The sequence below is a fragment of the Suricata suricatta genome, chromosome 13, assembly GCF_006229205.1.
Source record: "Suricata suricatta isolate VVHF042 chromosome 13, meerkat_22Aug2017_6uvM2_HiC, whole genome shotgun sequence".
In the NCBI taxonomy this organism is placed as follows: domain Eukaryota; kingdom Metazoa; phylum Chordata; class Mammalia; order Carnivora; family Herpestidae; genus Suricata; species Suricata suricatta.
In genome coordinates, this window is record NC_043712.1 from 53,503,119 (window position 1) to 53,528,973 (window position 25,855).

Here is a 25,855-nt window from a genome sequence, read left to right on the forward strand (position 1 = left end):
TGATAATTTGAAAATTATCAATATAAATGGGAATGTTACAGAGAGGGCTTGAAGCTATCCATTTTTAAAATGTGCATGTGAAAAGTGTCTTGATTGTTACTTTTCACCAAAGGGTAAAACGGTAAACTTAATAATTGTAATAGCTCTTATCTTACCCAGTACTTGCTATGTGCCAGGGTCATACATCGGCACAAATGTTCCATCTTAACTGGCTTCAGAACTTTTCAGCTTCACTTTGCAGGCAAGAGAGACAAGACATAGAGGGGTTTTGTAAATTCCCACGACCATAAAGTGAGTAAGGGACAGAACAAAGATTTAATCCCCTGTTTTTTCTACTTCAAAGCTCAGAATCATGTCTACCAGACCAATTATACCAGATTTGCTATAAAAGATAGTGTTTTTATCACATAATGACCAATCAGGGCCACAGAGAGAAGATGGTGTGAACATGTATGTGGGATGTGGGGATATACCCACTAAACCACTCCTCCATTCCGTCCCCTCTCTTGTCGGGTTGTGGGGTGTGGGAAGGAGACAGCAGGGAATGGAATCTGAGCATGATCTTCAGAAAGCCCAGTTTTCTACCTCTGGCTTTGGGTTACGACAAGATGGCTCTTCCTGTTTGGGCAACAATGAAAAAGTATTCAGGTCAAACTATATATAGCTTGCCTTTTAAAATGATGCCTCTCCTTTAAAATTGAGTGAGAAAAAAACTTTTCAAAAATAATAAGATAAGATGAAACAGAGTATAAGTTTCAGATATAGTATCCAAAAACAAAGCCTACTCAGGTTAAATGGATATTTGGAAGCAGTATTTGGAGACAGCTTAATGGATCAAAGCACAGGTTGAGTTTGACCCCCAGCCTTACTATTTCTGGCTGTCTGTTGGTGGGGCAAGTTATAAAAACTAAGTCGCAGTTTCCTCATGTATAAACAAAGGCAAAAGAACCTACCTCATAGGTCTGTTGTAAAAAAAATGCATGAAATATTCCATAAACCATGCTTAACATATTACCTTGCCCATGATGAATACTCAAAAACTCATCAGCTATTAACTGGTTTTCTTGACCTGATGTGCTACTCTATTCTCAAAAATGGAAAAAAAATATGCCTTCTGAGTGGAATGCTTCTTCTCACTTATTTTTGTGGTTTCTGCTTAAAAGTTATCTTCAAGAAAGAATTCATTCCATCCACTTCATTTTTGAGGAGTGAATAGGAAAGAATTGGCCCCTTTCCCTCCCAGGACCGGGCTAAGTGTCTATTCTGGATGCGGCCAAAGCACCGTGTTCTGACTGCCATTGCAGTTACTGGCCACATGGCTATTCTGTTGAAAACAGGGGCTATGTTTTATCTCTTTATCCCCAGAATCTACCACAGTGTTTGAAACACAGCAAATACCTACTGGGAGAATAAATTAAAATGATGAGGTGATATAAGTGAAAATGTTAAGTTATTAGAAATGTTGTTATATTTCTTGGCTATTGTTATAAAACGCATTAATGACTTGACATACACTATTCCTGCTAATTCTTTCTTTTTTAATACTACTAACAAAGAAAAAACTATCTAACATTTTGCTAAGTAAAAGGCTACATGATGTCATCTCACACAAAGATCTCACTAAACAGAATTTTGTCTGAAAAATATTTTTGCACACTGAACAAAATAGAAGCTAGTTTTACAAGAGAAAGTCAGGTGGGTTGCCACCATTAATACCACATATAGAAGCCATCTCTGGGGATATCCAGGAAAGTCTCCAGAATTTCTATACTCATGTCATCCAGGAAGAGGTGCAATCATGGTGGAAGTGGTGAATACTTTTTTTTTTTGCATAATCATGGTGAACATTCTTTCTTTCTCAAATTAATTCTCAAATGCTCAAGCGGAGGACCACTTCACCGTGGATTCTTTTGCAGTCTGTGGCACAGATCTCAGGGCTTTCGTGAGCCTTACGAAGCCTGCCCAGGGCTGCAGATGGGTGAAAGGAACAGTCTTGCCCGGAAGTAAAAAGAGGACAGCAAAATGAGCCAAGGCTTTGTGTCTGCTTATGACAGGCGCAACAGTTATGCAAACTAAGAACCCAACATTTTACTAAACTGATGCCAAAAATCTTGTCCCACACTAAAACAAATGTTTGAATCTGCAGAGAGCTGATACAGAATAAAATCAATATGCTATTGTTGGAATTCATGTCTTCTGAAGAAATTGGTGCTTACAGATTTCTTGGACATTTATTCTGAATGAGCCTTATCTAATAGCAAATTGGATATGCATTTTCTCTCTATTAGAGATTGTAGTCTTGAAAATGCCCCCTCGCCTTTGAAAAATGCTGCTGGGAATGGTGGGAAGGGATCAGGAATGAGCAATTCTGTCTTGAATACTTTCCTCAGGAGTGAGATCATTATTTCTTTTCCTTGTTTGAAAGATAAGAAAACTGAAGCCCTGAATAAAAAACAAATTTCCGCAAAACGTGAAACAAGTGTTTGAACTCAGGACTGTATGGCATCCAAGTCCATGCTCCATTTACTGTATTTGGTTACTTCTCAGGAAAGATGAGTGGAGCCCAGGATCTGGTGAAGGCACTCTGATATCTAATTTCCTCATTCAGTTTACATGAGATTCTTAACATGTAAGCCATTTCATTGCAGGGAGAGGAAGTAGAGAGTGGTCAAACAGTCCCTCAGTCTTATGGTTAAGATTTTTCTCACACCTTTGTGAGTACCTTTGTTCTAGGAAGTAATAAATGAATAACAACAACAACAACAACAAAAATAACAGTCTTTAGGTTTGTTTCAGACCAGCCCCAGAGAAGGAAAAGAAGGGAATGGTCTCAGTTGTATCAAAAACCACCAGAATATTCCCACAAGTCCGTGGGGCCTTTTGATATTGATCTTTTTTGATTTTTGTTTTTTGGGTTTTTTACATTTATTTTTATTTATATTTTTTATTTAAGAGAGACAGAGAGTGTGACCCAGGGAAAGGGAAAGTGGGAGAGAGAGAGAGAATCTTAAGCAGACTTCACGCTCAGTATGGCACTTAACTTGGGGCTTGATCTCATGATCATGATCTGAGCTGAAATCAAGAGTCGGATGCTCAACCAACTGAGCCATCCAGGTGCCCTTTTATTTATTTATCTTTTTTTTTTTTAATGATTTTTGGCACTCTGTTCTTAAAATTGGATGAAAAATCCTTTTATCTTATTTTCTGTTCCTTTTTTATGATTAATCAACTTGCTATCTAGTCACTTTAAGTTTACCTAACTGCACTGTTTGCAATATCTTGTGAATAGAAATTTTGGGTTATTGTGTTTCGGGGTTTGTTTTGTTTTGTTTTGTTTTGCTTTGTTTTTTGCCTCTTCTAATCATTTGCTTGGCACAGATGATTTCAGACACAATTGTACAATGGAAGCTTAATGTTACAATTCCACTAATTTGTTTGCATTTATTATTCTGTCAAATCTCACTGACCAAATCAGGACACAAATAATACAGCCATGAAGACACATCTGGAAAACAAATTCCTTCTAAGAACATTTCATCCCATTGGAGTGGGGATCTGGAGAATAGTCACATACACCAGAGAGAGCAGGTGTTGGGTGGTGAAGAGAGGGTGAAATGAGCCAAGTTTAATCTGGATGAGGAAGTCCCACTGGATCCGGGGAAGTGGGGACTGAAAGATCCAGGCAGGTGACAATCAGGGATGTGTAATGTAAGTAAAAGTATAGAGAATGCATGGCTAAAACATTTACATTATGTTTAAATCCTTTATTTACTGGGCATTTATTTTTTATTTTGGGGTCATCTAGGGCTCTAACTTTATTTTCTTCTAGAAGGAAAACCAACATTCTTAAAGCCATTGGTCATATACCGAATCTTTCCCCTCAAAATTGAACAGCCACTTTACCATGTAATAAAATATACTTAAATTAGCTTTTGACTCCCTTCCATCTCATCGATTTACCTGCTTACTCATGGGCTTGGAATCTCATCTTTTGATCTTATTTGCTAACTTCATTTATACATTAAATTGATAATTATTCAGTGTACACTGTGCTCCTGGCACTGTGTGAGTCCTGGGAAAAATCACAGACAGAAAGCCTTCCTTCTGGAATCTTGCACTCTAAAAAGTTTTAGTGTCTGGTATAGAAAGTTTCTTGCTCCCTTTATTCTTACTTTTCATAAATTTCTAGGCAATTATACACTCACTTTCCAAATGAACCTCTAAATCACTTTGTCTAGTTCTGAGATAGATAACCTAATGAACTTTTGATTAGAATTCATTAAATTTCTATGCTGGTATGAAAGGAATAGGTTTATAATAAAATGTTTTTCCCCAAATACTGAGATACAAGATGTCCTTTGATTCACTTTTTTACACAATAACATTATTAACTATCTTCTTAATGTTATCAGCTTCTCTCAGTCTTTTGAGTTACCAGGTATGCAACCATATCGTGTATATGATACCTGTGTCTCGTTCTTCCCACTGTTTATATGACTTATCTTATTATTTTATTATCTTAGAATCCCTCAGACAACATTATTTAAATTATCATCACTGGTTTCCTTCTTAGTGTGATGTTTGCTATGTTAAAATGAAGTCTTTGAAGTTCTATTACACTCTTTTTTGTTATTTCTAAATTTAAGATGACAGCTATTTTTGAGAGATGTTTCTCAGCACTAATAAATGAGCTTATGTTTTTAACTTAACCTGTACATTTAGTAAATTATGTTGTCATATTTTTTAATGTTGAACTATCCCTCCATTCCTGCAATACAGTTGGCTTAAACATAGGGTGCCATTTTTTAAATGTGCACCTTGATTTAATTTGATAATCTGTACATCTGATTTAGTGACTGTATTGAATTCATGTTTAGGAGTGAAATTTTTTTATCATTTTCTTTCCATTCTTATCTTCATCAGGACTGGGAAGTAAGGTTATGCTAGCTTCATAAATTAAATTGGGAAACTTTCCATCTTTTGCTATGGTCAGAAATTTTTTGAATAACATAAGGATTATCTGTTCACTGCAAGTTAGATAGAATTCAGCTGTAAAGCCATCTGGGCCTGGCACATATTTTAGTGAATAGATAATTTTTGAAAAGGGTTTGCGGTACAGTGAGAAGAAGATTGTCTTTGTAATCAGAGACTTACATTTGAATCTCTGCCCAATCTATTGCTGACTGCATGACTTGGATGAATGACTTTTCTTTTCTGTAAAATAGTGATCTATCTTTCTATCTATCTATCTATCTATCTATCTATCTATCTATCCATCTTTCTATCATCTATCTATTATCTATTTTGGAGGGCAAACTATTTTGTAGGGACGTTTGTTAGCTGAGAAAATTTAAGTACTTGTAGTATCTGACAAGTAGGTGCTCGATAATTAGCTATTTCTCATTAACCCTTCTCTGTTTAATCATTCCTCTTTGGCTATATGCATTCTCAAACTCTGCCTCAGAAATCTATATATTTATCTGTAAACAACTGGGTACTAAACTCTCAGCAATGTCCTTGTGTACTTAGATGGACCCAATAGTTTCTGTGGCTGAGACTGTCAGGTTCACCGAAAGGACCACTGCACAAGGGCTCTTCTGACCATGATACTCTTTCTAATTCTGACAGAAGTTCAGAAAACTCTGATGAGGTCTCTTCCAATTTCCAAGCTTTTAATTCAAATTTACCCCACAAGTATCCAAGGAAGCTATGAATAGCATAAACATGCTTTGGAATTTCTGTTCTGTTAAGAGTGGGGCATCTGACAGATAGCTCTTTGTGCCAATGACAAAGCCAAGTTTATTATTCAAAAGCATTTATTTAGTACATTAGTTATTTATTTCAGGAGTAGATGAAAGCCTCACTCATTCATAACTAATATTTAATCCTGAAATATTTAAATTCAGGAGGTTTTGAGGAGTTATTTGTTTGTTTGTTTTCCAGTGCAAGGTACTATATAAAATATTTGGTTGTCTAAATGAGCAACTTTCTCAATGAATTCAAATGGAAAGTCAACTGATATTGTTGAAGTCCCAACACAGAAGAGAAATCTACAGAAGCTGTGCCTTCATGATGCTAACAGCCTGAACAAGTGAAATGAAGAAGATCCCATTTGAGTAGATGGAAAACATACATGAATATACACACTAATAGAGGCATTACAGTTTTTTCTCTTTACATTTAAGGAAGAAGAACTTAGGAGTCATTGGGGATAAGTGAGGAAAGAGAGAGATTTGCATTTCATTTTATATCCTTCTGATAGTATTTTATCATGAATTTTTTAAAAAGTTCATTTATCTTGCACAATATATGTTTTATTAAATGACAGCACTGGCTTTTCTCCACCAACTAAATTGACTATTATTTATTTGAATTATAGAATCAAAGGCTTAAATCTAGTTGCAGTCCATATTTGTTTGAATTTCCTTATCCCTCATTTGAGTACCAAGTCTATCTTAGTTCCATTTGTCCTTCATATGGCATTAGGGCCTCCAAGGAAAATTTACTACAAGTCTGGCCTGGAAAACATTTCTGGAACTTAAGCTTTGTTTGAGGGTGTTTTTGAAAAGGAAATTTGCCATCATCAAATACAATTTCTTGAGCCCACACAGAGTGTGTGGCATGGGTCCAATCATTCCTTTCTGGTTCCTTTGAGATTTGTTTATTACTTTGAAAATCAGAATTTCCATAAAACAGCATAAGACTTCCCTGCCTCATAGCTCAATAGAATGGCTGAGTAAAGAGATTTAACTTCATTTTGAGGGTTGGTTTTGCCACATGTATTAACAACAGTAAAAGCAACAAACCAGAGCAAAACAATTGTGACTGAATGAGCACACAGCACAGGAAACTAAGCTTCTTTTCATTTCTTATGCAACCTTTAGGGTCAACATGGTGTTGGGTTTTGCTGGGCTGACTCAGACCTGTTCAGATGTTTGGATGCAGAGTTAATATTGAAATCATCATCCTTGAGGGGGTGGATTAAGAATGAGTTATAAAGCATGATGTTGTTGACAGCTACAGCAAATTGTCTTTCAGCTCAAGAACAAGAGCCTTTGCTACTGGGACAGGCTTTGAGTTTTAGTGCCCTTCCCGTGCACTGTCACTCCTGGGATCCAGGTTCTCGGGGTTGTTCACCTTTGGTCACAGGGTCTCACTCACTAGTCATCACTTTATTGTTGGGAGGAAGGTAATAATTTGCTCATACCCCCAAGATGGGGCCAAATTCCAGAAATAATTTTATTTGGGCTATAAATGCTTCTCTTTCTTTCTCCCTCCTCTCCTCCTCTCTCCATCCCTTCCCTTCTTCCCTCCCCCTCAACCCCCTATCGAGGGGTGAAGTGACCAAGTTTTCACGAATCCATACTGAAATGAGAAAATAAGATCCATGATGAGCTGTGGAGCTCATCTTTGTTGCTCATCAAACATATGATGCCGGTTGGATAGTGCTAGCTCACCTGACCATGTGTCTAGTTCTGGCCAATGAGTTGTAAGAGAAGTGCTATGTGTTACTTCCAGAGCATTAGTTGCTGATGATGCTGGAGCTCCCGGAACTCTCTGTTCCTTTCTGACACAGCAGTTGGCCATGTTGGAGATGGCGGCTTCATCAATCTTCAATCTCGAAGGGATGACCACCGGCTCCTGCCAACCCATGAAAAATAAGGAGCGTGTCGTTTCCAGTGGCTAAGACTGGGGGCTGGGTAGGGGACTTATTTGTTACTACAGCATAATTTAGCCTATCTCAATACAACAGCTAATGGGTGTTGTTACAAAGACCACTTGTACTTTCTTAGAAATGACTCGAAATAATTTTGTGGTTTTTTTCTACTTTTAAACATATTTAAATATCTTTTAATGTCTTCATTTGCAATTAAAACTTGGTACCCCCATGGCAGTTCCCATTCTTTGCTTTTGTTGTTGTATTTTAATTGTACCAATATATGAAGTCCAAAAGTTAGGGAGCCTCTACTTTAAGTCATGGTCCATGACCCAGGAAAATAGTGCAAAGACATTCCAGAGTTTTTGAAGGTGATACATTAGATTCAAATTCTTCTATAACAGATGTCATTGGCAGGTATGCATGACATCTAGCTTTATCCCACTGTCTGTGGTTAAAAAAGGTTCAGCTTTTTGATGCCCTATTCTTTTGAGGCTTGCTGCATTTCACTTCTTACCACTAGCAAAGTATTTTTCAATCCGTTTCACCAGGTATGCTAGACCAGTCAGCAGCTTTATGCATCTTCCCAGGGGCAATATAATTTTCAAATCATGGGGGCTATGTTGGAGATAGAAAAAGCTTCTTTAGGAATGCAAGGAGTAGGAGGTAACTGCCCATGTGTTTACTCACAGGGACTTTAGTTTGATGAAGGCAGAGACGTTTTTGTCCCCATTGTTTATTGGTAACATCAAGGCTTAGAGGAGTATCTGGCATTTAAGAGGTACTCAGTAAATATTTGCTGAATAAACTAATAAAATCGATATGTTTCATGTATGAATGATACACTTAATTTTCAGATTTTAATTTAAAAAAAATTTTGAGAGAGAGAGAGCAAGAGGGAGCGAGCAGGGGAAGGGCAGAGGGAGAGAGAGACTCTGTGCCTAGCGCTGAGCCCAACATGGGACTTTGTCTCAAGACTGTGAGATCAAGACCTGAGTGGAAATCAAGAGCCAGATGCTTAACCAACTGAGACACCTAGGTGCCCCAATACACTTAATCTTAAAAGTGCAAATTCCCCATACTGCTTTTCCAACTGTCAAGTAATGGTAGGTTTAGGCTTTAGAGGCCTTCGATCCCAAGACCGTGTACAATTATGATAACTCTACAGGAACAGGTTAATTTCCTCCTTTCAGGATGGGTTTTCCTTCCATCTCATTCACCCAGTCAGACAGGATTGTCCCCTCTGCTGTCTTAAGGATATTTCAAAACCACAGGTATGTGTGTGGTTTTTAAAGCCTTAAAGCACAAAGCCACATATATTTTTAAAAAGTATTACTGTTTTTCTTTCTTTTGTGAAAAGTTGAAAATATTCACATACTTACAGTGGTGCATGACAGAGATATGTGCCGTGGAAATTCTTTCCTTGTCCCTTGCTGTCACCCACACTGTTTGGCCTCAGATACAGTTCTTTGTTCAAACAGTGAAAGAGGTCTCACACTGGCTGAAGATACAAAGGGTTCAGATTTGCCAGGGTTGACAGTTCATACGTGTACACACCTTAGACTGATTTATGTAAAACTCTTAGGTCTTGCCCAGTCTGTGGGTCCACAACTTTGATGTAGCTGATCCCCAGTTTGAAAACAATTATTTGGCAATTGTATCTTCATCTGCATAAAAGTTCATTCCCCAGATTTGCAAAAACAGTGATAGTATTCGGGCAGTAGAATTTTAAGTGGTTTTTAACTTCCTTGTATTTTTGTTTGATTCGTCTCTAGTGAGCCTGTCCACAATATCTATTCGGCATACTATCTTCTCAGCCCTGTGGCAGGAGCTGCAAAATGAGAAGGTAAAAAACACTTAAGGTTCTCAGGGTTGTATAACCCTTCTCAAATTGGCAATAGGAATGCACAGAGTTTTATAATGGAGCTGAAAAACTCGCTCACTTTTAAAGGGATTGAATATACTTATCAGTCTCTTATATAGAATTCAGCCTGGTTCTGAAATGCAGACCATGTCCCCAGCACTCATTTGCCAGGTCTCCACTGTGTCATTAAATAACCAAGTTTAGCAATGCAAATTTTTTTTTCCAAAATGAATTATGTCCCCATGTGTAACAGCATAAAGACTATGTGTCTGACTCGGAGAACGTGCAAACTCACAGCCATAGTCACACATCCTTGCAGATAGCACCACTGAGGGGGATTTCCTGTTTTCGTATTTTTAGGTGACTCTAAGAAACCTGAGGGTATTTAGACTGATGAATGATGTGCCTGACTCCAGGCTTCTGCCTGCCCGGCTCCAGAGTTTATCTGCTTTCTGTTTGTTTTCTATGCTCCTATTAGGTTGTTGTTAGTTACATTCTGATGTTTGTAGTTTGGGGAAATCTGTATCTTTGTTATTTATGTTATCAATAATGTGACCTGGGCCTTCCTCAGCAATGTTCCAACTGTTCCCAGGTCCTCAATCACTAATTATGCAGATGAACAGATTGTGGAAACTCTTTCCTTATGGCTGCATTCTGGAGGAGTTGTTTTTATTAAATTGCCGGTGTCTTGAATTATAATTAGGTACTGGTCTGTATTTATAGCATTTTTCCTCTCCCTCACTCTGTCTCTCTTCCCCTCTTCCCCTCACTTTCCTCTTTCCCCTAATCTTCTTCTTTGTTACTTATTATGGTCTGAAAACTTTATTAAAAAGGAAAGAGAAAGAGAAGTCTCAAGTCATTAGCTCAGAAGTGAGATTGCTTCACAGTAGAGGACAGGGCAGTGTGTTAGTTACCAGGAGGTTCTGTTTCTTGCAGAAAGTCATGAGGATGTGGGGCTGCCTGCCAGACAAAGTAGTAGAAGCTGGAGAGCTTAACAAGTTCAAGGGCAAAGAAGGGACTCATTTATAGCCTTGCAATGTAGCCCAGCCAGTCAACTAAGAAAGGAAATTTAACAGTGGACAGAGAAAACAGTGGAAGAAATATGGGGACCATGGGGACCTCCAGCCTACCTCCGTTAGCCAAATCTTCACATGGTTCATCTACTTGCTCCTTGTGCGAATTATACTGATCTTATTAACCAAAGCTATTGAACATTCAAAGCATGTTCTGCACTATAATGAAGGTATGAAACATGACCTTCCCTAGCAGCAGTTTGCCTGAAAGGACTTTGGGCTTTTGCTTGAATGAAGTATAGATAACGCAGTTTAACTATGATTTTGTGTAAAGAAGGACACACCCACAGAGTTTTGGAGTAATGAGTAAGTACAGGGGTATGAGGGGAAAATGTATGCAGTCCCAGACAGAAAAAAAAATTCCATCTTGGTGTTTTTATAGCCTGGGTTTAGACTTTTATTTATGGTTCCAAAAGAGATATGTGATTTCGCTTCCACTTTTCTAATTTTGTTTAGAAATTTAAACAAAAGAATGTTACACTAGAGATAAGTGTAGATAAGCACTAGGCCTCATATAATTAGGGGGGGGGGATAATTTTAGAAGAGTAAAGATGTAAGATTCTACCATCATTTTGGTGCATCTCTATATTTTAGAGAAGAGTCATGAGAACTTTGTAGAACTCTTAGTATTAATTTGCTGGCACCTGGAAGATAACTAAGTGCTACAGTCATTACAAAATTATTTGGAAGAAACCCATAATAAACAAGCCTGTCTCCTTGCATTATTGGAGAAAGCAAAGCATTTGATATACCTAAATAGGAATAATGCTTTTTTATACTACTATCATGCAAACATAAGAATCAACACAAGTCTGAAAGAAATTCAGCCTCTGTGAGAATGCTAATAAAAATGGAAATTAGGTTTACCCATAGGTAACTGATATCCAATGCTATAAATAAATAATAGACTTGTAAAACAATGGAGCCAGAGGGGACCAGAATTTACTGATTCTAATCTACCCGTTTTAAGACACAGTAGTGGCCTAAACAATTCTAAGAGACAAGATGGCTCAACTTGCCTTTAAAGATTTCCAGAGATGACCCACAAGTCTGTGGTAAGCTGTTCCAGGAATTCATACCTCCAATATCATAATCCCCATATACTGCTTTGATGTTTACAGTTCCAAAAAGGGGCCTGCTGTTTGTTTTTCTTTTTTAAAGTAAACATTTATTTTAAAATAGCTTTAGATTTACATAAACATTTTGAAGAGAGTACAGAATGTCTCGGTACACTCAGTACCTGGTTTTCTGTGTTATTAACGTCTAAATAATAGTGTAGTAAATTTTCATTTAATGAACCAATATTGATATATTATTTTTAACTAAAGTCCATACTTTATTCAGATTCCCTTCATTTTTACCTAATGCTCTTTTTTTCTGCCCCCAAACTCCATTCAGGCTAGTACATTGCATTCAGTTATCTTGTCACCTTCTGCTCTTCCTATTTACGACAATTTCTTAGGCTTTTTTTTTTGTTTCTGATGACCTTGAGTTGATGTTTTGAAGAGTACTGCTAAGGCTTCTTGTGGAATATCCCTCAACTGGAATGCATCTGATGTTCTTCTCATGATTACAACTAGACTAGGAATTTAGGGGTAAAGTGCTATTCTCATCACATCATATCAAAGGTCTGTGCTTTCAGTATGACTTATTACTGCTGATATTGTCCTTCATCACCTGACTGGGGTAGTGTTGGTCAAGATTACTCGCAGGAAAGTTATTCCCCTTGGCCCAGCCCCTTAGACTAGCCTCTTTGGAAGGAAGGCTCTAAGCACAGCCTATCTACACATAAAAAGTATTTGTTATGGTCCACCTGTCCTAGAGTGGATTGTATACAAAAATTATTTGGAACTTTGTTTGATAGGACAATTCTAGAAAGTTACTTATTTCTCTAATGTTCTATTTTCTCACCTAAATTCACTAGTCTACATGTCTTATTTCTTGAAAATATGATTTTAAATTTAAAAATTGGACATAACTAGATACTTTCCACTTGAAATTTTGAAATACAGTGATTTTAAAAGGCGCTAAAGGAAGAAAAAAAAATCCCTAAGTACAATCAGCTAAATCAACCATTTTAATTCTGTTTTTGTTTTTAAATATTGGCCTAAAAAGTTACTTTTTTCTCAACTATGGTTGTTTCAGGTCATTTCCAAGGTAGATAATCTTATCTATTCCAACGTTACACAGCTGCTATTTAGAATGCAGATGTTAGTAACTTCTTTAACACCCCTTGCCTACTTACTTACTCTGGGCACTAACAGATCTACATTTTCCCTAGTTCCTCCCTACTTATAACACTTCCCTTGTTTTCTGCAGCCCCACACTCCTACGACTAATTTTCTCTCAGGCCTAAAAACATAAAGAGAATGCACATATTCATTTATGTCATTTTGGGTGCCAGGACTAATTTTATCACTTGGAATTTGAGTTCTTGAATTAGGAATAGCAAAGAGTTTTCATTTGATGTAGCGACTTCAATGAATTATTAGGAGCTACTTAAAGAGACAGATTGAAGATTCCAAAGAACTGGACTTCTGAGAGAGGAGCTACAAGATTGAAAACTATGGGCTTGGGAGAGAGAAAATGTGGAAAGCTACCTCGAAATGAGATCTGTATACCATTAAATATTAAGACCTCATTAAATAAATCAAAAGCTAAACTGATTTTTTAAAGGTTTATTAATGGATGACTTGATTCCTTTATTCTGTCAACTTATCTTATTTATTATATCATGGTGAAACATCTAGTAACCATTTTCCATCATATAGCTTAGCAATATATTTGTCTATGGAAGAAACTTGACCTAATTATTATACATATGGGAAGACAGTAATTGAAAAAGACAGGAAGACTTCTCTATTAGGAGTGAAGTTTTAGTTTGTGTTAGACTTTCCTATCCAAATGAAAATGTGGAATGGAAGTACAGTAGAGACTAATCTGCATTCAAGGCAATGAGTCAACCTTCAGACTTGACTCTTCAGAGAAAGACATGAAATCAAAAAACCTGTTTGTTTGTGTTTTTCCTGTTTCTCCAGCCACTGACCCCATCCAACCCTGGCTAAAAGCATTAATGAAAACTTCAAATTTTAAAATCATTTATTACAAAAATTCAATAATCCTCAAGTAAGAGGAAGTATATTCTTGTTGCTGTTGTTGTTGTTGTTGTTTTAGCTAGTACTCAGTGGACCAGTCCAGTTCAGTTATAAATGCAACATGCATGCCAACATCACATATTTGAGATGTCTGGGAAGTTTCTGCTATGCCACAATATCTATTTAACTCAAATTATAGTGTCTGAGACTTCTACTGGTGTATTGCTTTGGAGAGTTCCTTGCACAGAAGTTTATTCAAATATAAATTTAACCAGGAGGGATAAGACATAAAATAAATTTGCTATAAAATGTTATGATTACTTTTTTCAAAAGAAAAAGTCCAAGTTAGCTCAAAAAAAAAAAAAACCCCTATAAGTATGAGGTGGGAATGGCAAGATTAAAGCAGAGCACTAGATTTTGGGAGAGTTGTTAAAAAACCCTCTGGCCTCTTAGCAACAATAATAAATTTTAGTACTTCCCACATTCTTCCTAGGGCTGGAGATGAACAGCCTAATATAATATGTTATACTAGACTTAAAAATATTTACTGTTCTAAAACGATTTGTCAGAAAAATGAAGAAACTTATTTTCAAATTTGCAGATAATGGAAACTGAGAAGAGTTGCCAGCACTATGGAATTCAGAATTGAGATACAAAACAAAATAATCTTATCACATTGGCCACATAATCCAAACCAATGGGAAGAAATTTGATAACTATTAATGTGAGCATATTTTACTAGGGAAAATAAGACTATGTAATACATATGTTCATCAAAAAGCATGTACATGAATTGGGCATCAAGTATACTTGTAATAATGAAAAATCAGCACCAATTCCATGTAATATAGAATGCATAAAGAAATCATGACATTCCTGTGGAATACTACACAGAAAATGCCAAATGAAAGTACAGTAATCTAGAGCAATATGAATGATTCTCAGAAATGTAATTTTGACTGATTAAAAAATATATGCACAAAAGGGTTCATCCTGCATTATTCTATATGTTAAAGTTCTAGGATGGGCAAAACAGATCCCCAGCAGAGTGTAAATGAGGAAGTTAACAATAATAACCAGAAGAGGCCTCTGTGCTGTAGATCTGGAATGGTCTGTTTCATGCTAGTGATGCAGGGATCTTCCTTTTGTAAAAATTTATTAAGTGATGTAATTATAGCTGTGTACTTTTCTGTGTGAATGTTATTTTTTAGTAGAGTTTTTGAACAAATATTAGATAAATAATCAGCAAGGCTAATGTGGCTCATGTGTAAACAATCAAAAAGACAAGTGTAAATTGCATTTATAATTCAGCTCATCTAGGACCTTTTTGTCCATTTTGTAGCCAGTATCTCTTCACACAGTTAAATTTTTTTGTTTTTGTTTTTAGCTTTAGGTCTTTTGAAGTAGGGTTTGATCTGCCTCCATATCTGCATTACTATCTTCGAAAGTATATCATCTCCTTTGCTTCCAATGGTTTTGTTCTGAAAGCTCTGAAAGAGAGGGAAATGTAGGGCTTGAGGGGCTTGAGCTAGAAAGAAACAAAATCATCCTGAAGGCTGAGTGTTTCCTTTAGTTGATGGGGTGCGTCATGTCATGGATATGAGGAATGAAATAAACACTGCTATTTTAGCTGTCATATGAACATGACAGAATCTTTGTGTTTTCAGCCTGAGACCTATTTGGCCATAAATTGTGTTCAAGGAGGATGGAGAATTAATTATGAAGATGTGGTAGGGCTCATGCAAGGAAGGAGAAATACCTTTAGATGGTTGGGCTTGGTGCAAGATGACAAAATTCCAATTTCTAGTGCCAGTGGGTTCAGGGAATTCTGGAATGATCCAGTTGGCTCCACCTCTGGGAGGAATGAGCCGGAGACGGAAGAAGCATATGTATGTTCAGGTAGATGATAATCCCATGGTTTGGGCTGATTTTTGTAATCCCTTCAGTTTTAAAAGATAGAATGATGAATATTTAGACCCTGTTGAAAGGAGACCCAGGTAAGGGTGACTTTCTAACCCTTTGGGGAATTAGTTGAGTTTATAATTTTAAAAATATGAATGGGGGCGCCTGTGTCCGACTTCAGCTCAGCTTATGGTCTCATGGTTTGTGGGTTTAAACCCCTCATCGGACTCTGCTGACAGCTCAGAGCATGGAGGCTGCTGCAGATTCTTTGTTTCTTTCTCTCCCTCTGCCTCTCCCCACTCACACTCTGTCTGTCTACATCAACAATGAATAAACATTTACAAAAATTTTTAAATAAAAAAATGTGAATATGTGCTGGATGGAACGTGTGGAACACCCCTTGTGGTGGGGACTAGTTCTGGTACTTACTAGCTGAGTGTCCTGGAGCACATTACTTAACCTCTTGGAACCCACTTTCACTCACCAGTAAGGGAGATTGCATTACCTATCTTAGAGAATTGTTTGAGATCTAAATAAGATAATGTATGCAAACTATTTAGAAAGAAACTGGCTCAAGCTCAATGCTGGCTACTAGCCATTTTTATTAGTAGCACAGGACAACCCCAGGCAGGCATATCAGATACCCATATTGGCAACAAGAAGCATTCCAGACACTACTGATTAGGGAGGATGGGGTCTCTAAAATAATGCTCAGACTTGGATTGAACTGGTTCAGGCCAGAGCTGAGTGTAAGTGTTGAGTATTTTCAGCATCTGCCCCTGGGTGGGGCTAGGTCAGGAAGAGTCTGACTATGTAGACACATAATTTGTCTCTATAGTCTTTTGTTGTCTCCTGCATATTTTTAGGTATGTGTGTGCTGTGTTTTCCAAAGAGATTATTTCCTGTTGAATTTGGGTTGATTTTGATTTTTTCTCCTCATATTTAAATAATACAGTTATATAAAATTTCTCTCAAGAATCTTATTGAGGATATTTAATTTCCTTCTACTTCAGCCCTTGAGAAGCATTCCAAATCTCTTATGATTTATCTCTTTCTCTGAAAGCTTACAACATTTGCTATTTCCAGAGGGTACATTATCTCTAACCCATTCACTCATATTTTGGAACTAACATTTATACATTCTTCTGTCCTCCTTCACCCCCATTTACTTACCCTGTAAATTTTCATCCCTATTTTTATTTAGGAAATGAATTTTCTTCCCAGTGCTCTAACCAGTAGGTCAGCAACTGGGGTATTGTAAACTTGGGAGTAAATCTGCCTGCATGAATTTGCATGATTATCTTCAAGATCCAAAATCAGATCTTTCCTTCAGTTTGGGAGCCAACTATTCTTCTCCTCTCTCATGCTCACTCTCTGGGAAAGTGTGGAGTATCTCTGCCCTTGACAATTCTCTAAAAGGTCTTTTCAGTGTCTCCCTGATCAGAACTAGTAGCCTTTGCTATGAGTCATCATTTCTACCTTATAGAAGAACAGACTTTGGTAGGAGGTACATATGATTTCCTTTCCGCGTGGGCTTGGGAATTTATGTTCTTTGGCATATAAAGGGGAAAGAATTTGATTCATTGTTTCCCTAAAAATCAAGGCGTTGTTGAGAACATTGGGATGGGCCAATTTGCCTCTTCTGTGTGTAAAGGGAAGTTTACCCCTCAGGTTATTTACAAGGAGTTATAAGATCCAATCTTCAGAATCTTTCCCCAGGAAATCATCACCATTCATATATTTGTATGCTATTTCGGATACATTTATATAATGAACTATGTTATTTCTACAGAATCATCCAGAATTCCTAATTCCAGGGAGGTAAAACAATGAATGAGGTAGTTATGTTCAATTTCACTGCCTGACCAGAGCAAAACAAAGTTTGCACAACAGAAAGACCTATGCAACATGGTACAATTTCTCCTGGGCTAGTTTTTCCCTTTCCATGGATGCTATTACAGGCTTGGGTTAAAAAGTCTTTAAGATGAACAATAGAAGCAAGAGCTATGTCTGTTTCTATATCTGCATTATGTTTTTATGATCATATTTATGTATTAACTGTTTCTCAGCTCTTAATTTAATTATCTATAACTTAATTGCATTCATTTCTAATAGTTCTTCTCCAAAAAAAACTTCAAGTGCCTGATTTCATACTTCTTAGACATGAGGCATTGGCAAATAACTTAAATTCTTTTGCTTCAGTCTCCTAACCTGTAATTTGAGGGTAATGCCTTATGGTATTTTTATGAAGATAAATTATAAAATACAAGGGAAAGTGTCTGACATGAGATGGGCAACTCAAAAATTTCTCATCTCCTTTTTCCACCTTTTGTTGTAGCTTATTCTACCTTGTTGTTCTACCTTATTCTAAGCCATGTCTCAATAATTTCAAAACATCTGGCTAAAAAGTGAAAATGAATTCAATTATCCAGGTGTTTGGCCTGCATGATGACAGATATCAAACACTTAGAGCCATCTGGGTGACTGGTATCTTTTTTCCACTTTTATCCAGGTGTATATGGATACAGCCTTGGCCAAAGGAAAAAAAAATCATAGCAGTTGTGCTTAAATTCTAAATTAATAGCATTTTTAAGCACTACTATTTGACTATGCTTTGTTTCCTTTTAAATATGACTTGTTCAAGCCACTTTTGAAAATGGAAGCATTATTTGATTTTATCTGTGGAATCTAGGAACTAATAAAGAAGAAGCAGAAGGTGACTTACTATAGATTTCACACCCCCATGTTTCTATTTAAGAGAATTAAGGACAAGGAAAGCTAAATAATCATTCCAGGGCACGGAGTTAGACAGCAACAGAGCTAGGACAAGAATAAAGTCTCTGGACCCTCTACTGAAGAGTCCACTTCACCCATTGTTTGTTTTCTTTCATTCAAAGAAATTTGAATGAAAATTTCATTTGGTTTGACCTCTATGCACACAGAACCATATATACACAGCTTGTATATGCACAAAAACACAGAAGTAACACCACTTTTCTTCCTAGCAGTCATGTTACTCTGCCATGATATTTTCCCAAATGGTTTTTTTTCAAACTTGCTGGTAAGTCAGAAAGACTAAACCAGGCTTCAGTGCACTCAGTAGCACATGCGCCCAATAACCATGCTTCAACATCTGCCATCCAGGGCATTGCTTAAATAGATACTGTACCGAGATCTGGTATCCTATGCGCAGCTGATGCAATTTTCCTCAGTCACAGAGATGAAGCTTGGATAACATTTCTGGCTCTGAGAAATTCCCAAGTCACAAAGAAATGATTCCATTGACCTAGTGGCTTTGCACTCCCAATATAACGTGTTCTTGAGCAGCTTCCCAAGGGAGAGAATAACAGAGTTTTCAAGAGTGCCGAAAGCCTCCCCTCTAATCATCCTGTGTGGATTCTACTGGCATTCCAAGTCATCCCAGAGAATCCCAAGGAAACTGTGGGGATTCGGTGAGGTTTTCTAAACACTTTTTCTGCCTGAAGACACTAACAATAAGCAGCTTCACATAATAACATCTTTATTTGTACATGAACACAGCTTATCAGCTGCTATTTCTGTCACAAAACAAGTATACAACTCAGAGAAGGCCTTCTTGAAAAAAAAAACCCAACAGGGAATGTTTTTCCTCATTTTCTTTTTTGTATATTTTTAAGGAGGGGAGTCAGATAACTAGCCTAGTTGGGGGCTGTTCATTTAAAAATATTCTGCTACATTTATATCCTAAAGCAGAAGTAGGTAGCCGGGCATTGGTGAAGGAAGAACATTCCTGATGAGTGAATTTGTTGGTGAGATGACCAGCTACAAAACAGTCTGGAATACAGAGGTCGCCAATATTCAAAGGTTGCAGGGGGTGATTATGTTCTAGCTATTGGTGGTCTCTTCAGCCACCAAGAGAGGACTAGCAGCCTGGCTAGCAGGCTTAGCTCCATTGAAAATGCCCTACACTAGTTTCACTTTGCTGTGAAACTAGGGGTGTGCTGAAGCCAGCACATATCAGCTTGCAAGCCTATTGCTAAACTTTGTGAACCTATTGATGTTACCTTGATAGATAAAAACTGATCATGGTGGGATACTTATGCCATTGAAATTGGCATGTGCCACAGATCAGGGCTTTTGTTTTCCATAGAGCTGTTGCTACTACTGCCTAGACATCACTGAGACAAACCTGAGCTTAAATTTCTTCCTCTGCCAGCTATGACATGGGAATATGAAAAGGCAACAACACTTTGAGCCTCAGTATCTTGATTTGTAAATTAATAATGGTAATACACATTTCATAATGTTGTGAGGATTAAATTAAGCATTGTGCTTAACTAGGTTTAGTGCTCATCACGTGTGTTATTCATTTAACAATTATTAATAGAGTACATACTTTATGCTAGGATTCGTGATTAGTGCTAGAGACACAAAGATAAATAGATTGGCAAAGACAGATTAAATACTAGGTGCAATGGGCTTTGGAAAATACTGTAGTATGAGGCACAAGTGATCCAGGTTGGAGCAGAAATCATTGTTTATATTTCTTTAAAGTGGTAAACTACTAAGTTTATGATGAATGAGCAATAGTTGTCCAGCCAGAAATGTCTAGAAATACACATGCCCAATCATGGATGTTTTCATATTTGGACATACAGAGGATCATGACTCCTGGGAATATGTGGAAATCAGGGCAATACTTTAGAGTTGATGAAATATTGATTTGTAGGTTGTGAGTACTACCTCAGAATTCAGTCTTCTCTGGCTGCCTTTCTACCATTGTAGTTGATACCTTTGGGTCTAAAAGTTGTGGTCCACTGGAATTTCTCTTTAAAAGGCAATGATTTGTATGAGACCAACACTTTAATGCATTATTGTTGAAAATCTATAATTCTCAGAAACTGGACAGAAACTAGCATTCCTTCAGGTTTAGCTATTAGTGAGGCATTTTACATTGCTATCTTATATTATGATAATAACAGTACTGTGAAATAGGTATGGTTCTCTCCACTCTGCTGAAGAAGAATTTGAAGTTCAGAGTCTGAATTGTCAACTCAAGATGGAATTGAGACCCAAACTTGCGGCTACCGACTCATGAATATTAGCTTGATCTTAACATTTAATCATTTATTACAATCTTATGAGATTTTATCATGGACTTCATTTTATAGATGAGAACATTGAGAAGCAGAGAAGTTTAATGATTTTCTAACTACTACATGAGAGAATTGGACTCAAATCCATACTCCTTCAGATCAACACCATACTTCACATTTTAGTTACTATTTCAGCAGCGATCAGTTAGCAGCCTGATGAGCACAAGAATGACCCTGCTGTAAGATGGACCACCCAACAAAAAAAGATTAAGGGGAGGGGTTGGGAGAGATGAAAGGGGTATGCAGGACAGAAAGTCATCAAAGGCAGCTTAGTCCTCTCCTAGTTAGTATATGCTGAAAGATTAATACAATAGAGAAGAACTTGTCTTTTTCTGTGAAATCTACAGATATTTGAGACCCAAAAAGAAGTGAGAACATCTAGATCTGGCTGTTCCTTGCAGGATTTTCAATACGGAAGAGTCACCTACAATGATAGATAAGAGTGCAGATTGACTCTAAGTATGCATCAGTATGATCCATATGTATTACAGGGCTTTTGTAAAGTAGCATTTCTTCACAAAACATTATAGTACCATCTGAAAACTTACAAGCTACATTAAATCATCTGATGGATAAAGTGGAAAATAAAAAATGTAAAGAAGAGATAAAGATCCATTGTAAAGTGTGGTAAAATTTCAATAATGGCCCTACTCATGAAGCGGTATAATGTTATTTGAACAAGGTCTTGGATTAGTTGTAAATGCATATTGCAAACTCTGGGACAATTGCTAAAAAAAGTTAATATATGTGTAATTATATATATATAATTATATATATGTGTATACACACACACACACACACAATTGATATGCTGAGAAAGAGAAAATGGATTCACATAATATGCTCAATTAAAATCACAAATGACAGAGAAAGTATAGAAAAAAATAGGAATAAAACCAAGGGCAACAAATAGAAAACAGTAAAAATACGGTTGGTAACAATCAACTATATCAATACTCACTTTAATGGGAGTACCTAAATACACCAATTAAAAGCCAGAGGTTGCCAGAGTAGATAAAAATACAAAGACACAAATATATGTTGTTTATAAGAAGCTCTATAAGCATAAAGACACATATATTAATTATAAAAGGATAGAGAGATATATACCATGCTAACACTGATCAAAAGAAAGCAGTAGTCATTCTATTAATTTCATACAGAACAGACTTCAGAGAAAGCAATTTTTCAGGGATAAAGAAAGATATTACATGATAAAGAGTCAATACTCCAAGGAGATGTAACAATTCTTAATGTTTATATGCCAAACAACAGAGCATCTAAATACAAAAAAGCAAAAAAAAAAAAAAAAAAAAAAAAAAAAAAAAAAAAAAAAAAAAAAAAAACCCTCTGATACAACAATAAGGAAAAATAGATGAATGCACTATTACAGAGATCTTAACATGCCTCTCACAGAGATTGATAGATCCAGCAGGCAGAAAATTATTAAGGACAGAGTTGAAATCAACAGCACCATCAATCAACTAGATATAATGAACATCTATAAACTACTTCATCCAAAAGCAGCAGATTACACATTTTTCTCAAGCTCCATGGAACATTCACCAAGATAGACCACATTCTGGGCCATAAAATACCTCCTAACAAATTTCAAAGAAGAGAAATCATACTGTGTCTGCTTTCAGACAACCATGGAATTAACTTAGAAATAAATAACAGAAAGAGAGCTGGAAAAATCCCCAAATATTTGGAGATTAAACAATGTGTTTCTTAATAACATATGGGTCAAAGAAGAAATCTCAAGAGAAATTTAAAAATATTTTGAATTAAATGAAAATAAAAAAATTCATCAAAATTTGTGGGATGTATAAAAGTAGTGCTTAGAAGGAAATTTATAGCATTTGATACATACATTAGAACAGAAAAAAGTTCTAAAGTTGATAATCTAAGCTTCCATTTCAGAAAACCTGAAAAAGAAGCAAATTAAATCCAAAGCAAACAGAATAAAATTTATAAAAATAAGAGCAAAACTCAATGAAATTAAAAATAGGAAATCAATAAAGAAAGGAAAATCAAAAGTTGTTTCTCTGAAAAGATAAAGAAAATTGGTAAGACTATCCAGGCTAAGAAATAAAGAAAAGATATAAATTATTAATACCAGAAATGAAAGAGAAGACATCACTACAGATCCCATGGATATTAAAAGATAATTTGTATTCACAAATTTGAAAAAATAGATGAAGTGGACCAATTCCTTGAGAGGCATAAAACTCATAAAAGAAGAAAAAGACTATATGAATAGGCTTGTATCTACTAAAAAAAAAAAGTTGAATCAATAATTAATAGCCTTCGAAAGCAGAAAACTTCAGGCCTAGAAGGTTATACAAACTCAACAATGTATGACATTGATTATACACCAGGACCAAGTGGAATTTATCACAAGTTATAAAAAGGGGTTCCGTATTCAAAACCATCAATCCATCACATGAATAGGTGCAAAAGTACATGATCATATCAATAGATGTAGAAAAATGATTTGATCCTTTCAAGGTAAAAATTCTCAGCAAATTAGGAATAAAAGGTGAATTCCTCAATTTTATAAAGTGTATCTACAAACAACAATAACAACAAAAACAAACTTACAGCTAACATCATGCTTAATGGTGAAAAATTCATAACTTTCCTGCTAATGTCAGGAACAAGGCAAGGATGTCCTCTCTTACCACTGTGTTTCAAGATTGTGCTGAGACCTAGACAGTGAAATAAGATAAGACAAGAAAATAAATGTTATACAGATTGAAAAGGAAAATATAAACCTGTCTTTGTTCTCAGATCACATATTTATCTCAAATAGACAACAAAACAAAACAAAACAAAGAAGCCCAACAGAAACAAAAACAAAAAACCAAAAGAGAAACAAAAGCAAAGACTCTTGGAATTAATAAGCAATTATAGCAAGGTTGCAGGATACAAGGTTAAAACGCAAAATTCATTCACTCTCCTATATGGCAGCAATTAACAAGTGGAATTTGAAATTAAAAACACATTACCATTTGCATTAGCATTAAAAAAATTGGGTATAAACCTAACAAAATATGTACAAAATCCAGGGGGAAAACACAACTATGATGAATGAAATCATAGAACTAAATATATGGAGAAATATTCCATATTTATCAATGGAAAGACTCAGTATTGTCAAAGTATCAGTTTTTCCCAACTTGATCAATATGCAGTGCAATCTCAATCAAAATCCCAGGAAGTTATGATGTGGAAATTGACAAATTAATTATATAAAGTTTATAGAGCGGTAAAAGACTCAGAAAAGCCAACTCAATATTGAAGAAAAATAAACTCAGAGGGCTGACACTACCTCATTTCAACACACACTACAGAAATACAATAATCAAGACAATATGGTGTTGATGAAAGAATAGATTATGAAACAAAATAGAGAGCCAAGAAATAGACCCACCTATATAAAATCAACTGTTCTTTGATAAAAGAGCAAAGGCAATATGATGGAGGAAAGATAGTCTTTTCAACAAAAAGTCCTGGAAAAATTGGACATCTACATACAAACAAAAGAATTTTGACACAGACCTTATGCCCTTTATAAAAATTAACTCAAAATGGATCATAAACTTAAATGTAAAATGAAAACTATAAGCCTCCTAGTAGGTAACATAAGAGAAAACCTAGATGGCTTTTGGCATAGCAATAATTTTAAGAGACACCAAGAAAGACACAATCTATAAAGGAAAGAATTGAGAAGCTGAACTTAATTAAAATTAAAGCTTCTGCTCTGTGAAAGACTACTGTCAAGAGGATGAAAAGGCAAGTCACAGATTGGGAGAAAATATTTGCAAAAGACACATTTGATAAGAGACTGTTATGCAAAATATGTAAAGAGTTCTTAAAGCTCAGCAATAAGAAAATGAATAACTCTGCTTATAAATGGGTGAAAGAGGGGCACCTGAGTGGTTCAGTCGGTTAAACATTCGACATCGGCTCAGGTCATGATTTCACAGTTCCTGGGTTCAAGCCCTGCATAGGGCTCTATGCTGACAGCTTGGAGCCTGGAGCCTGGAGCCTGGAGCCCCCCTCCACCCTTCTCCCACTTGTGCACTCTCTCTCTGAAAAATAAATAAACATTAAAAATATTTTTTTTAATGGGCAAAAGATTCCAACTACATGACATTCTGGAAAAGGTAAAACTACAGAGACAGAAGATAAGTGTTTCTGAGGTGGGGAGCAGGGTAGGTGGGATGAATAGATGCATTAAAACAAGACAGGGCAGTGATACTATAATGATGGATACATGTCATTATACATTTGGCAAACCAATAACATATACAACACAAAGAGTGAACCATATGTAAACTTTGGACTTTGGATGATTGTGATGTGTCGATGTAAATGCATAAAATTGTAACAAATGTATCAGTGGTACGGGAATGTTAATAATGAGGGAGGCAATGCTCGTGCATGAACCAGGAATGTATGGGAAATCTCTGTGTCGTCCTCTTAATTTTTTGATCACCTTAAAACTGTTCTAAAAAAGGCAAAGTTCTAGAAAAAAATGGGCAAAGGGCCTGGACAAACATCTCATCAGAGAAGATAAAACAGATGACAAGTAGCATATCCAAAGATACTCAATATTATATGTCATTAGGAATTGCAAACTAAAATAAGATTACACTCCACACCTAGGAGAATGGCCAAATTCCAGAATACTGACAACACCAACGGCTGATGAGAAGATGGAGTAACAGGAATACTCATTTATTGCTGATGGGAATGCAAAATGATATGGCCAATGAGAAAGGTAGTTTAGCAGTTTCTTAGCAAAACTAAACATGTTTTACTATGAGATCTAGGATTTAATTGTACTCCATGGTACTTATCAAAAATTTACCAAGAAAGAATTGAAAACTTTTGTCCATAAAAGTCCTGCTCTTGATGTTTATAGTAGCTTTACTCATAATTTCCAAAACTTGAAAGTGACCAAGATGTCTTTCAATATGTTAGTGGTTGTATAAACTGTGGCACATACACTCTATAGAATACAGGTCAGCACTGAAAAGAAATGAGCAAGGAGTTCGTGCAAAAACATGAAGGAAAGTTAAAGGCCTGTTACTACGTTAGGAAAACCAATCTCAAAAGGA

General features: G+C 36.2%; 1 long non-coding RNA gene across 3 annotated transcripts in view; it reads right to left on the minus strand.

Moving 5' to 3' along the window:
- Positions 1-19,065, minus strand: part of LOC115277071 — a 58,259-nt gene extending 39,194 nt beyond the window's left edge. For 2 of the 3 annotated variants that reach the window (XR_003902206.1, XR_003902207.1), the window contains exons 1-3: positions 18,761-19,065; positions 9,040-9,488; positions 7,458-7,641 (exon numbers count right to left, since the gene is read on the minus strand). This is a non-coding gene — a long non-coding RNA (uncharacterized LOC115277071). The remainder of the gene's footprint in view (positions 1-7,457; positions 7,642-9,039; positions 9,489-18,760) is intronic. The other variant, XR_003902208.1, reaches the window with a different exon arrangement.
- Positions 19,066-25,855: the final 6,790 nt, after the last annotated feature.